Source organism: Panthera onca, chromosome C2 (assembly GCF_046562875.1).
Source record: "Panthera onca isolate mPanOnc1 chromosome C2, mPanOnc1 haplotype 2, whole genome shotgun sequence".
Taxonomy (NCBI): domain Eukaryota; kingdom Metazoa; phylum Chordata; class Mammalia; order Carnivora; family Felidae; genus Panthera; species Panthera onca.
Genome location: NC_138347.1, coordinates 157,391,885 through 157,405,645, shown reverse-complemented (window position 1 = coordinate 157,405,645; position 13,761 = coordinate 157,391,885). Strand labels below are relative to the sequence as shown.

The following is a 13,761-nucleotide window of genomic DNA, read 5'->3' as shown; positions in this document are numbered from 1 at the left end:
CCTGCCCAGCCTGGTTTCCAAGCCCAGCCTGCCTGCAGGAGCCCCTGCCGGGTCATGAAACATTCACTCCAACAGCCAAAGAGGGCGACCTTCACAACAGACAATCTTCGAGCAGGCCAGCAGAAATCAATTATAATGCCAGCACCTGGGAACACACAAAACACCTTCACACGGAGGCTTTCCATTCGATAGGAAAAAAGAAACTATCACTATGAACACAGGGCGCCGATAGCTAAGGCTGTGGCCTACTGGCTGAGGTGCCTCACGGTACTCTGCACAACCCTGAAATATCCCACAAATACTGAAAGGCCTAAGCATTCACACTAGGCCAAGGCGATTTACACAACACACCAAAGGTGAGCATCCAGGTAACCCTTAAGCTCACACACAGGGCCTCGTCTAGAGACAGGGAAACCCTGGAACGCTTACCTGCTCCTTCAGCTCCAAGAAGGATACGGCAGCTCCTGCCATTACCCTTGCTTCCCTCTCTCCACCAGCCCGTCTCGTCCAGCCTCTAGGCAAGGCAGTGGGGTAGTCGGGCGTGGCCGAACACTGGCTCGGAGCGCCGAGGTCTGGATCTGAAACCCAGCTCCCCTACCAGTCGCCATGGGCCCTGAACAAAACCTGACCTCCCTGTATGATCAGTTTCCCCATTAGAAAATGTTAGTAGTAAGAGTACAAGTTCACAGGTTGTGGGGAGAATTAAGTGAGTTAGTACAGCAAAAAGGTTTGCAATTAAGCCTGACACAGAGGAAGCAGTAAACACTAGCTACCACCAGCACCACCATTATTGAAACGATGGTGTTCTCCTTCGTCCAAATAGAAATGCTTTTACTGTTCCACCCTACCGCGAGAGAATGAATTTACAGAGCTGTCCAGTTTCCTAAAACATATTAAACTGAAAATGACGGGTGTAAGACTGTAATGCAAAGAAAAGAGTATCTCTAGTTGGGCATCAAAGTCTGATAATTTTTCCAAAAAAATCCCACAAAATCTAAGTATTTGCTTTTGAAATATCAAGAGGACCTTCTTTCAACTCTACCCTTTCAAAAAGAACTAAATGTTCCTTTACATTTTCTTCCCCGAAAGTAATATATTCTTACAGAGAATCTAGAACATATAGACTAGGAAGCAGGAAGAATTAAAAGGCATCCGTAGTTCTACCACTGAAGATCAGCGCCATTAACATTTTGGCAATCTTTCTGCAAATATTTATACAGTTTCTTCTTTGTTTTCAAAGGTGTGATCATTCTACACATAACTTTATATCTTGGAGCCTACTTTTTTCACTTGACATAGCACTTTCCTTTTAATATTTTGCTTCAATTATGAAGTTATGAAAGAAATATCTGTACAATATAGGGAAAAATACAATTAGAACATATAAACTGACAAAAAGAATTTTTTCTTACAAATCATCCAATTTTCTACTGTCTGAGACAATCTCTGTTAGCAGTTTGGTACAAAGCCGTTCAAATTATTTTCTAAGTATAATATATGCCAAGGAACAAATTTTTTTTATAAAATGGAATAATACAGACAGACACAAAGAGAGAGAGAGGTTTACAACCATCTTAAAAGTATTTCTCTCTACAAGTTGATACAAATTCACTTTAGAAAATTTGGAAAATGCAGAAAAGCACAATATAGGAAGAAAAAAATCACCTTATACTTTCTTTTTTTAATTTAATTTTTTTTTAAGTTTATTTATCTTGAGAGCGAGAGAGCAGGGGAGGTGCAGAAAGAGAGGGAGAGAGAGAATCCTAAGCAGGTTCCACACTGCCAGCACAGAGCCCAACACAGGCTTAAACTCACCGTGAGACCATGACCTGAGCCGAAACCAAGAGTTGGACGCTTAACCGACTGAACCACCCAGGCGCCCCCATTCACCTTATACTTTCATCCAGGATGACCTCTCTTCATCTTTGAGTATATATTCTTCATACCTATGCTTCTTACAAAGCTAAGATACTAGATGTGAAGTCTCACAACTTTTTCCTCTACTTTATATAATATTTTCCCACCGCACTGAATTCTTCTACGTCAATATTTTTGACTACATAATAAAGATGATATCTTTTAAAACAGCAAGACCACTAAATGAGGCCCTGCTAAAGCAGTCTTACTTAGCATATGCTTCCACATGCACATAACCGGGCTGGACCAGAATGAAACAGGCCAACTAGCCTCAGAGCGTTTCTAATATGGAGATTCATGTTTGAGAAACAACTACCAGTACATGTTGCAAGAATATACCGATGTTCTCCCAGCTAAAGAGAAGCAAACTGAAGTGTGCGGGCGTGGCTGGAGAAGAGGAAGGAAGTGTGGGTGGCCCGGCACACATTTTGCAAGCTGCTGAAAACAGTTGTAGAACCAGCCTCTGTTCAACCTACTGTCATTTGGAAGTCACCCTGTTTGGCTGGTCAAATTCACTCTTAGACTGGAGATTTGCATGGACATCACCACCACTACAGTGTGGTCTGTATGTAAAACAGATACACGGACACACTACTCACACCTCCCCCCCACCAGGAGAGGGGAGGACAAACAGCACACTGAACACCGCCACCCGTGGCATAAGCAGGGGAGTGGAAATGAAAGGGCCACATGCGTGAATTAGGCTACTTCTACTGCCTCTCCCCATTTTACTTGGGATATTGTAAATTTCCTCCTAAAAGCAGACCACCAGCAGTTACATACACAAAAACCTCCCAAATTAAACGCTTAAAAAAAAAAAAAATCCGTACCAATGCTCTCCCTCTAATACAGATAACTGAAAGATGAGTTTCGCAAAGCCACACTAAAACTGCATTTAAGCTCGTTACGTACGAAAATCATCTGCTATCTTTTATAGATACCAAAAATGAAAACCATGATTTTTCCTCATGGAAAATACTAGGCTAACCTGTGTGTTTATAGAAAAATTAACGTAAGTGGAGAACTGACTCTCGATGAATACTACCACGCTGATCTTACTGCTAAAATTTCAAAGATACCCGTAACAAAAATGGCATAGGCTGAAGAGAGTAGACTAAATCCTCTGAGAATGTCAGTAACCCCCAGGTCAAGCAAAATAAACACAACTCTACACGCAGTTGCCACTGCCGTTCCGTTTGTCCAAAGTAAACAATATTCCACATTTCTAGAATAGCGCTCCTCCTCCTGGGAGTTACCAATATAAGCCATAAATCAAAGATGAAGAAATCACAAATAGGTCAAGAGGTCCTTAGTTACGGAAGGATCCAGAGTTTTTCACTGATCAGCTTGATATTACCACATGGTTCTCACGTAGCATTACGCGGTCACCAGTCTGCACTCACCGGATGGACTCGAGATAGAACTATAAATTCAAAGGTTAAATTATTTGTTATCAGAAATGTCCAAGTAGGCAAAATTATACCTCCAAATGTCTAGGAAAGTATTTTCCAAGGGAAGGTAACCGCCTACTATTCTGCAAGTTTTCTTCCAAGTGGTCACTTTTAACGGACACCCCAGGGGCAACTGAGGGGACTAGGACCGGCGGGCTAAAAGGACTGCTCTGCTCTTCAGGCAGTGACTGGGTCACCAGTGCAGATCGATCTCAGGAAGCACCGACTTACGTAATTTTACTTTCCCTAAGTGAAACAAGCAATGGCCCAGGATACATCAAGGAATTTTAACGTACCCAGTAGTCAGGCAATTTATTAGCTGATACAGAGTAGTACTAACTATTTGCAAAGAGGAAGGGGTTAACATTCAAGCCACAAAACTCGGACCAGCAGTGCAGACAGTAAGTTCCAAATTCCGAAACAGAATCTGCCTCTTGTTAAAATGATGAAAAATGCTAAGTGTGTCACCATTTCTGGTGACAGCCTGGTATAAAAGTGCTCACATAACACATAGTGACTTAAGCGAAAGCTGGTATGTAAAAGTTACTCCAAGATAAATAAAGGCAACTCACAATTACTCCTTGTTGCCAGGAAAACAATGAAAGTGGAAGTTGGGAGAATTTAAAAACTTAGTAATCTAAATCTCTCTTCCAAATTTTTATTAATGCTGTCAAAATCCTGTCATCTTTTTCTTTCCTTGCTGATATCATGATGAAGATGCTCATTAAAAAAAAAAAATGGTCAAAAAAGAATACTGGAACAGAAAAAAGTAAACTAATCTATAAACAAAAATACTGGTCTCTAACATTTCACTTACTTTTGCTTAAAAGACTTAATCATTTGAAGGGCGCCTGGGTGGCTCAATCAGTTCAGTATCCGCTTCGGCTCAGGCCATGACCTCGCAGTTCATGGGTTCGAGCCCCACGTCGGGCTCCGTGCTGACAACCCAGAGCCTGGAGCCTGCTTTGGATTCTATGTCTTCCTCTCTTTCTCTCTCTCTGCCCCTCCCCCACTCATGTTCTGCCTCTCTCTCTCCCTCCCTCTCTCGAAAATAAACATTAAAAAAAAAAAAGACTGAATCATTTGAGATGCTTTTACATTGTTAAGTCTGCAAATTATCTGATTTCTGAAAAGCAATGTGGTAAAACATATATCAAGAACCTTAAAATAATACTCTTGATTTGATAATCTCACTACTAGATACACATTTTAAAGGAAAGAAGATGTTGAAAATCTTTACAGTTAACAATGTTCAATGATATTTATGTATGCAAAAAAATTAAATAACCTAAAGGTCTACAGTAAGAAAACAATTAAATAAATCACAGTATACCTAACATTAACACTATGCAGTCATATTTTCAGGCTATTTAATCTCATGGGAAATTCTCACAATAAAATGTTAAGTAAGAAAATTCATATGCCAAATTTCATGGCATATGATCTCAATTTTTTAAGCGTATAATTTGTCTGCACATATATTTTAAAAATACCAAAATGTTAAGATGGTAAGATTACAGAATTTTTTTCTCTTTATGTTTTTCTGTTCTTTTCAAATTTTTGGCAGTGAGTGTGTGCTGCTTTTATAACCTAAAAAAGACAGAGGTTATTAAAATTTTGACTTTTGGGGAGGCTCCTGGGTGGCTCCGTCGGTTGAGCGTCCGACTCCTGAGCTCAGGTCATGATCTCACAGTCCGTGAGTTTGAGCCACGCATCGGGCTCTGTGCTGACAGCTCGGAGCCTGGAGCCTGGAGCCTGGAGCCTGGAGCCTGCTTCGGATTCTGTTTCTCCCTCTCTCTCTGCCCCTCCCACACTTACCCTCCTCTGTCTCTGTCTGTCTCTGTCTCTCTCTCAAAAATAAAAAAATAAAATTATATAAAAAATTTTAATTTTTACTTTTTTGTAAACAATTATCCAATTTACTTTTCCACTAAGATCTATGAAAAGACTAATTCCCCTAAAAACATATTGTCCAAAATCTATTTATGTCATGTTAATAAACAAGACATATTCAAGGAAATATTTTGCTTCCCTTGTGGGACAAGGTATGCAATTCCTTCAGGCTGAGGAAAGAAGAGGAACGCTGAGCCTATTTTCATTAGCAAATATTTGAGCCCTAATTGTGTAGGACATAACACAGTATCCTTTACAATTTTACAAATAAGTTATCTACATATAAAAAGATAAATAACTACACAGGTTAGTCTGGGTGAGGCGTGCCAAAGGAAGAGTAGAGGACTCCAAAAAGGCAGGATCCCAAAGACAGGGCAGCCCACAGACCAGAGCTTATCCTTGAACAGGGAGCAGTGGAACACCATTCTCAAAACTGGGGGAAGGAAACAGCAGAGCGTGCATACGGCTGGTTTCAGAAAGGACAGTATCAGCTTGGGTGCAGTTATGATTTGGGGTAGACGTGAGGTAAGTCAGCAGGGTTAAGAAGGCTGATCCTGAGAAATACCTAATGGCTTACCACTTAGGCAACTGTGATGAACTCTGACTTTCTCAAAACTCATGGAAAGCTTGCCATACTCAATAATTCACCATATAGCTATCTTTGAATTACACTTGTTTCGTTAAAGTGTCACTAAAGAGTTAAAAATGCACAGACGCAGCTTCTAACCACAGAGCTGATAAGAGGTCTGCACAGAAGAGTAAAACTCTAGATAGTAACGTGAAAGCAACACACAAATAAGGTCACTGGAGGATTGAAACCAATTTTAAAAGCTCACCGTCCACTTTACAGTTCGATAAAACAGCAGTTTTTGTTTTGACTCCGATCAGATCGCTCATTATCAACCCTACTACCAGCCCAAAAACCTACTACTAACCTAAATACGATTATACAGATAGGAGTCCCGTCCCATAACAAAACCACAGTTGACTTTGTTTCATTTCAAATTTTAAAAATGTCTTTTACTGCCACAACCGCTCCTTTTAGAATTCCAGGTTTGTGGTAATGCAGGTCTCAAAAAGAGTAAACCATGTCATTTCTGGGGATCTATGTAGGTAGTGGACTCCACATTTGTTTCATCACTTATTCCTCACAATCAGCAACGTCACAGAAATATCACACCCATTTTTACAGATGAGAAAGCGGGACCAAAGAAGAAAAGGACTTCTTTGCCCCAGTCCTACACCCAGGAAAGAGCTGCCCAGGTTGGACTCCAGGTTCCACTGACTCTTGGGTCCTCCGTTTTTTCCTGCAACAATACGAGACGTCCCTTTTACCCAGGCCTTCCTGATTCCAAAATAAGTCTATTTGGGGGTGGCTGAGTAGCTCAGTCGGTTGAGTGTCCAACTTCGGCTCAGGTCACGATCTCCCAGTTGGTGAGTTCAAGCTCCGAATCTGGCTCTCTGCGGTCAGCACAGAACCGGCTTCGGATCTTCTGTCTCCCTCCCTCCCTCCCTCCCTCTCTCTCTCTCTCTCTCTCTCTCTCTCTCTCCCCCTCCCCCACTCATGTGTGGACGTGTGGACGTGCTTTCTCTCTCAAAAATAAAACAGACGCTTAAAAAAGTAAAAAAATAAAAGAAATCTATTTTGGTATTTCTCGCATTCCTCTAATTCTGATATGCTAAGCTACTTACCTAGCCCGGCAATCAATTAAATGGAGGAAATTCCCTAACATCACCAAAGACTTAGCTAATAAACATCATTAACAAATAATTCCATTACAGACTTCTTGAAACTTCTTTTTAAGAAATGAAATTACAGGCAAATAACTATTCAAAAGACAGACTGAGATATTTACTGATCATGTAAAACTGGAATGGCACCTTAAAAATAACTTCACCTTAGAGTTTACACACACTTTTGCGATGGCAAGAACAGCCAGTGGCACAGAACAGCCAACACAAAATAAGTAATTCAGATAAATTTAGGAGGTTCTCTTTTCTGCTTAAAAATTGTATCCTTTCCGAAACGCAATTTTAATATACTTTGCAAATTACATTCTCTCCATTTGTTTCTGAAAAAGCATTTTCCTTTGAAAGAGGATTAGCAAATACCCATAAAACAGGAGAGCAAAGGACAAAATCAAGCCCTGAAATGGGAGACTGAATGAATATTCTCACTCCACATTTTCTTTAGTACACATACTTTACTCCAATAACGAGAGAACTGTTTCACTTGTAGAAAATGAGGTAAAACAGAAAGCCAAACTTTACTTTAAAATTCAATCACTCTGCTTTTGTCCACTGTTATATAAAAGGCTATAGAGTATTATGACTATTTTAAAAAGAGATCCATGAACAGTACGCTCCAGCTTCATAATCTCTCTGTGAATATTCGTTAGTATATCATCCTAAATCTGAAATGAACTTTATCCATGTAAGTTACACTGCAAGAGCAAAACCTACATTATCTAAAACATAATCTCTCTAATAAAGAAAAACCAACACAAATGAACATGTATTTTTTAAAATCTTTTTTTAAAGTTTATTTCTGACAGAGAGAGAGAGAGAGAGCGAGCGAGCTAGGGAGGGGCAAAGAGACAGAGAGGGAGACACAGAATCCGAAGCAGGCTCCAGGCTCTGAGCTGTCAGTACAGGGCCTGACGTGGGGCTCGAACCCACGAACCGTGAGATCATGACCTGGACCAAGGTCGGATGCTTAACGGACTGAGCCACCCAGGCACCCCGGATGAATACGTATTCAACCCAGTTTATTATTCAAACATTTCCCCCTAGCTATGCAATATAAAGACAATATACTGGCCTAAGAGGTGTGTACACAGAGCAGGAGGAACATCAGAGAGGAGCTGGGAGGGTATCCTAAGTTTCAACATTTCAAACTACCACATGGTCAACCTTTTTTTTTTTTTTTTTTTAATGATTTATTTATTTTTCAAGGGGAGAGACAGAGCGTGAGCTGGGGAGGGGCAGAGAGTGAGGGAGACACAGAATGTGAAGCAGGTTCTGAGCTGTCAGCACAGAGCCCAATGTGGGGCTCGAAGTCGCGGGCCGTGTGACCTGAGCCGAAGTCGAACACGTAACCGACTGAACCACCCAGGCGCCCCGGTCAACCTTTCTTATAATCCTCACCACAGAATTGCACTTTAACAATGATCAAAATTCATTTATTCAGCAGATGTGAGCAACGGCATCATAGCAACAGAAAGAGTACCACAGAATCTGGAGCCCAGGAAGTTACTCAACTTCTATGAATAGGTACATCTCAATCTATAAAACAAAGATAATCACCACCTTGGACACTTATTATGAAGGTTAAGTGGGATAACACATATTAGCAGGATGTGAGTAGGATCAAAATCACCCACTGTTTTTCCTCCAACTTTTCAGAACTGGCCTTCCTCCCAGGAGACTCTGACATCTGAGAGGGGTTATATACTTAGCTCCCCCCTTCTTTTCATATCCCCTAACAGGCCCGAGTTACCCCCCTAACTAGACGCCTCTACTGCACATACCAGGAAGATCACTGCCACAAGGTCTGTGCAGTCTCTTACGGGGACAGATAGGCTACAAGAGGCGTCCCTTTCCCAAAAGCTACCTTGGAGAGTTCATTCAGGAGGCGTCTCAGAGACATTCATTTTCTCATCTGAGCTAAGAGGTGAAATTGGTGATGACGGGGAAGAGGCTTTTCAGAAGAGAAACCTCAGAGAGCTTACTGTGACCGGGGCAATAATGCATGCAGAGCATAGGAGATGAGATCAGACAGGGAGGCAGGGGCCAGATACCCAAAGGGCCTCGTATTCCAAGCAAATCAGCCGCGGTTCCTCAAGTCTCGTGAGCCCTTACCGTGCTTCAGGGCCCGGCATAAGGTCAACCCTCCTGAGCGTGTCCTTGCCCTCCGCACACCCCCACACACCAGCTCCCGTGCCCTCTCACAGTGCCATTCCTTTCCCATCAGGGCCCTTATCACAACTGTGGTTATAATTACTCAGGTGATTATGTGAGTAACAATCTGTGTCTCCACTCAGCTAAATGAGAACTTCAGTCTGTGTTAAGGCCCACGTCCATTTTATTCTGGTCTGTATTCCAGGGCCTGCCCAGTATAGCATCTACCCAAAAGAGAGAGATTCATACTATTAAATGAACGAACAAAAGCTGGCACTAAGAAGCCAAAGAAGAATCCTGTGCAGGGGAACGACAATCAGAGATGACAGTTACACAAACCACTCTGGCAGCAAAGTGACGACCAGACTGGCAGGGCAAGACTACAGCTGGGGGGACTACTGAAAACGTCTCCAGGTAAATGATCGCTTACTGACCTAAACGTGAAGGCCGCCAATATGCGGGCAGTGATGATGAGGATGTAACAGAGGAGACCCATTCAGGAAGCAGAAGCCAAGAACTCAATGCGTGGGGTGAGGGGAAGCAAAGAGGGAAATCCGGAATGGTTCTGGCGGAGAGTGGTAGCAGAAGTGGTGCCATTCACTCAGACGGGAAACGCGCAGGACAGGAACAAACATTTCCTGAGTATGTACTACATGCCGGTACCAAGCGAAGACGTGCCCTCAGCTCCAAAATTCTATGATTGAAAAACAATTTAAATTTAGCCCAGCTGTATTACAATGGCTGTTACCAGGATGATAAAACCCAACAAACTAAAGTTTGGAGTTTTGAAGTTTTTTCATCAAGACACCACTTGGGGACACGGACTACGCATGAGGCATTACTTCGGTCTGGGGATGCTAAAATCAAAGAAGTGGTCTCTGCCTTCCAGAAGCTGAGTCTTCTCAGTTTGAGAAAAATAACTGCATGTCGACAAGGAGACCCTGAGGCCCAGGGAGCCTATGATCTGACCGTTTCTATGACCTGTAACCCACGCTTCTGGAGCACAGACTTGATAACCTACATGACATTTCCAGGCCAATACACAGCCGAGGGGGTATTTAGATAGGCCCAATCCTGTTTTGAGCCTAGAGACGCTGCAGAACCTAAAAATCGCAGCACAGGGTCTGTGACGGACTCTGAAGTAACTGCCATGGTACAGCCACGTGGCAGCACTTTGGAGGGTGCAGGTAGGAGAGACAAAGCAGCCTGGTTTGTCCCAGGAAGAGCCTACCTGAGCAGAGGCCAAGTGCTGGAGGTGCCAAAGCAGGATCTCAGGAGGTTCTGGAAGCAGCAGAGAAATAAATGTTCAGGGAAGGTACGGCAGGAACCCTCTTTTAGACAGGCTCCTCCCCTACCAGCGGCAAGAAATGGTTTCCCACGGGACAGGAGGCCTCAGCCCAGGGCAGATGTGCAGAAAAGCAGATGAGGAAACAATCCAGTGCGAATAACGAAGCTCCAGATCAGCCAGAGCAGACAACACACTTCCAGTGCCTTGCGAGGCTATTAAGCCGGAGAGATTTTACACCAGCTGTTTCTAAACAAAAACAAAAGACCAAAACCCTTCCCTCTCCATGCCCAAAGCTCCTGGCCCACGCTTCTCCCTTCCTTTTCATATTCTTTGAAACCAGAACTGTCTTTACCTCCACTCCCTTTCACCCACTCGGATCTCAGTTCTTCCTCCACCACTCCACCTCAGCTTTTCATCCTCCCTGAACCTTCTGAGCACCCTCCCCTTTTCTCGGCCTGGGATCTCTACCTGTCCCTCAGGACCAGTTCACCGTCGCCTCCTCCGTGAAGCCTTCCCAAGTCAGATTGTTCCTTGCTCCCACCTCTGTGCTTCTACAGAGCTGTGCCTAAGCCTCGGCACAGCAGCCGTTGGACCCTATTGTTAGCGTTGACTTCAGTGGCCCTGACAGCCTGTAAGCTCCCAAAGGCAGGAACCGGTTTTTACTCAATTTTATATTGCTGCCCAGAACCCAGGGCTGCGAAAATAAGCATGCAAAGGTGCCGTGAATATAGCATAGGTTAAGCTTATCTTCAAAACTTCCAGAATCTACTCAAGTAACTTTTCCACCTAAGTTGCTCTAAGAATTTACCTGCACACACATACAAATACCTAAATTATGAAGAACAGTTTTATTAGAAAAGCATCTTGGTTAAAAACTCTGTCTTCTAGTTAAGCAAACAGCGTGCATGCAGTTAAAACAGGGCAAGTTCCTCATCTATGTTTTTAATTCCTAAAATTCTGATCATGCGGCAAGTTCACTTGTGCCCTTTTCTTCCTGGGCAGCTACTGAGCTCTTAGGCCCAGACAAGCTGCTACAGGGAAGACACCAGGCCTTATTTATATCAACACCTAGAGCCATGGCTGTTTAATTATCTCCAAAAACAAGTAACTTCTTTCCCATTTAGTTTCACTTTCTGTATGACAGAAACAAACACCCACAGTAAGGGTTAGATAAAGACTATTTCCTGTGACCAGTAAAAGTATCATGAAAGCCCCTCAACTTTACTAAGGACATATAAAAACCTTCCTTTTAGGAATATGGGATTAAATCTGAATATAAAGTCCAATTTATATTTCTGTTCTAGAAAAATAAAAATTAGGATAACTTCTGAGTTCTTGTATGTTTTAAACTCATGGAACTTACTGCAACAATACTGAAAAGTTTACTCTTAATAGTGAAAAATTAATAGGGTGAGAATCATTTCTGTGCCTAAAATAATATAAAAACCGTGCAGATTTAAAAAAGACAAAGGTGACACTCAAAGTTCCCTGCCTAGAAAACCTTGAAGATGTAAGAAAAGTTAGCACCATGCACTTAATTTTTCAGTTACTACACTGCTTCAATATGTGACCTTGGGAATGTCATGTAATTTCATTTCTAGTTCTGTAAAATGGGAATGTCATCTATTTTCCAAATAGGGACAATACAATAGTCAGATAAAAGAATCAATACGTATTTTTCTTTTTCTTTTTTTTTTTACAGAAACTTGTCTAATTAGTATGCTTAAATCACCACTTGTACAGTGCATTCCTCCTCAGGAATCCAATTCCAAGAGAAATATTTAAGCAGACGTTGAAGACAGATTTCCTTAAGGGAATGGTTTTATAAATCTGGAAAGCAATGTAATAAGATCATAAATTAATAAGTTGATTACATAAACCTTGACAGCTCCTGGCTTTAAAGCACACTAATACACATTCTGATAAATTAGACTGATTTGAGACACAGTGTCCCAACCCAGTACAAGGAACCCGAACTGAAGCATCTGATGTTTGAAAGAAATTTAGTGAAAATTCAGCTGAAGCGTCTGATGTTTGAAAGAAATGTAGTGAAAATTCAGCAGGATACTCAACATCTGCAGTTCCATCACTTGTAAGCCATGCTTCACCTTAAAACCTGGTAAGATGGGAAACGCATTAAATCAGCTTTACCACCCGCTCCTAAGACTGAGAATGCACTCAATTTTATAAAAGAGAAAAAAAGTAACCTGACAATTTGCAAGGTCCTATATCCTCAAACCTCGATAAAGAACCCTACTGCTAAATTCTCCCCAAATACTGAGCGTGAAACCGATCTCGCCAAGAAGCTATCTGATTGTACCTGGTCCAACTGTCAGGAACAGCACAGCTCCAAGAACCCCCCACTGCCCTCCCCCCAACCCCAACCAGGAAAACAGACTGTCACTTTCCCAGATCCCAAGTCCAAGTTAAAGGCAGGAAGGTTTTTGCAAAATGGTCCAGAAAGAATTCAACAGGCGATGACTACGGTAAGGAACGGATTGCTCTCCCAATCCGGAAAAAAAAAAAAAAAAAAAAAAATTCTCGCTCTCCCCTGGGAAGGGCACTGCTCCTCCTTCCTTACCCCGATGCCCTTTCTCTACAGACAACAATATCCCCATTCTATTGTAAGCCTGCAGTTTTACCAAGGAAGCCCCTTGCTGCGGCCAGATTTCCAGATTCGTTTGAAAAAGGAAACACATTCCGAGAACACACACCCCACGAGAGAACCCAGGCGCGGGGAGCCCGGCCGGGGCGCGGGGCCCCGCGGCGCCGCACTCGGCCGGCTCGGGGCGGGGCGCGGGATGCGGGCGCCTCCCGAGGTGCCGCAATCCGGCCGCGGCCGCAAGGGCAGGGCCTCCGGGAGCCCGCGGCCGGCCGCCGCAGTGCCGGCTCCCGCCGGGCCCGCCGCCGCCGCCCCGCCGCCAGGCCGCGCCGCCGCCGCCGCCGCCGCCGCCGCCGCCGCCGCGCGGGCTCGGGCCGCCGCAGTCGGGGCTCCGCGTCCTCCCGGGCCCGCGCTGCGGCCGGCGCGGGAAGCGCGGAGCGCGCAACTTACTTTCCGCCTGCGGCGGGCGCCCCGGCCCGGACGTCCAGCCCGGCGACGGCGCAGGCTACCAGGCGGCGGAGGCCAGCCCGCAGCCCCGGTCCACGGCCGCCGCGCCCGCCCGCACTCCGCGCTTGTCCCTACCTCAGCCGGCAGGAAGGCGTCCGTCTGCAGCGGCCGCGGCGCCGACGACTCCCTCCCGGCCGCCGAATCCCCGCACCCAGCGCAAATCATAATACCGAGCGGGCGGCCGGGCGCGGGGAGGGGGTGGG

General features: G+C 44.0%; 1 protein-coding gene across 7 annotated transcripts in view; it reads right to left on the bottom strand.

The window, feature by feature from the left end:
• SNRK (SNF related kinase) overlaps positions 1-13,761 on the bottom strand; it is a 59,169-nt gene extending 45,408 nt beyond the window's left edge. For 4 of the 7 annotated variants that reach the window (XM_060638074.3, XM_060638079.3, XM_060638076.3 and 1 more), the window contains exons 1-2: positions 13,634-13,761; positions 10,393-10,442 (exon numbers count right to left, since the gene is read on the bottom strand). The gene's annotated coding sequence lies outside the window, so the exon portion shown is untranslated. The remainder of the gene's footprint in view (positions 1-10,392; positions 10,443-13,633) is intronic. The other 3 variants (XM_060638075.3, XM_060638072.3, XM_078432530.2) reach the window with 1 other exon arrangement.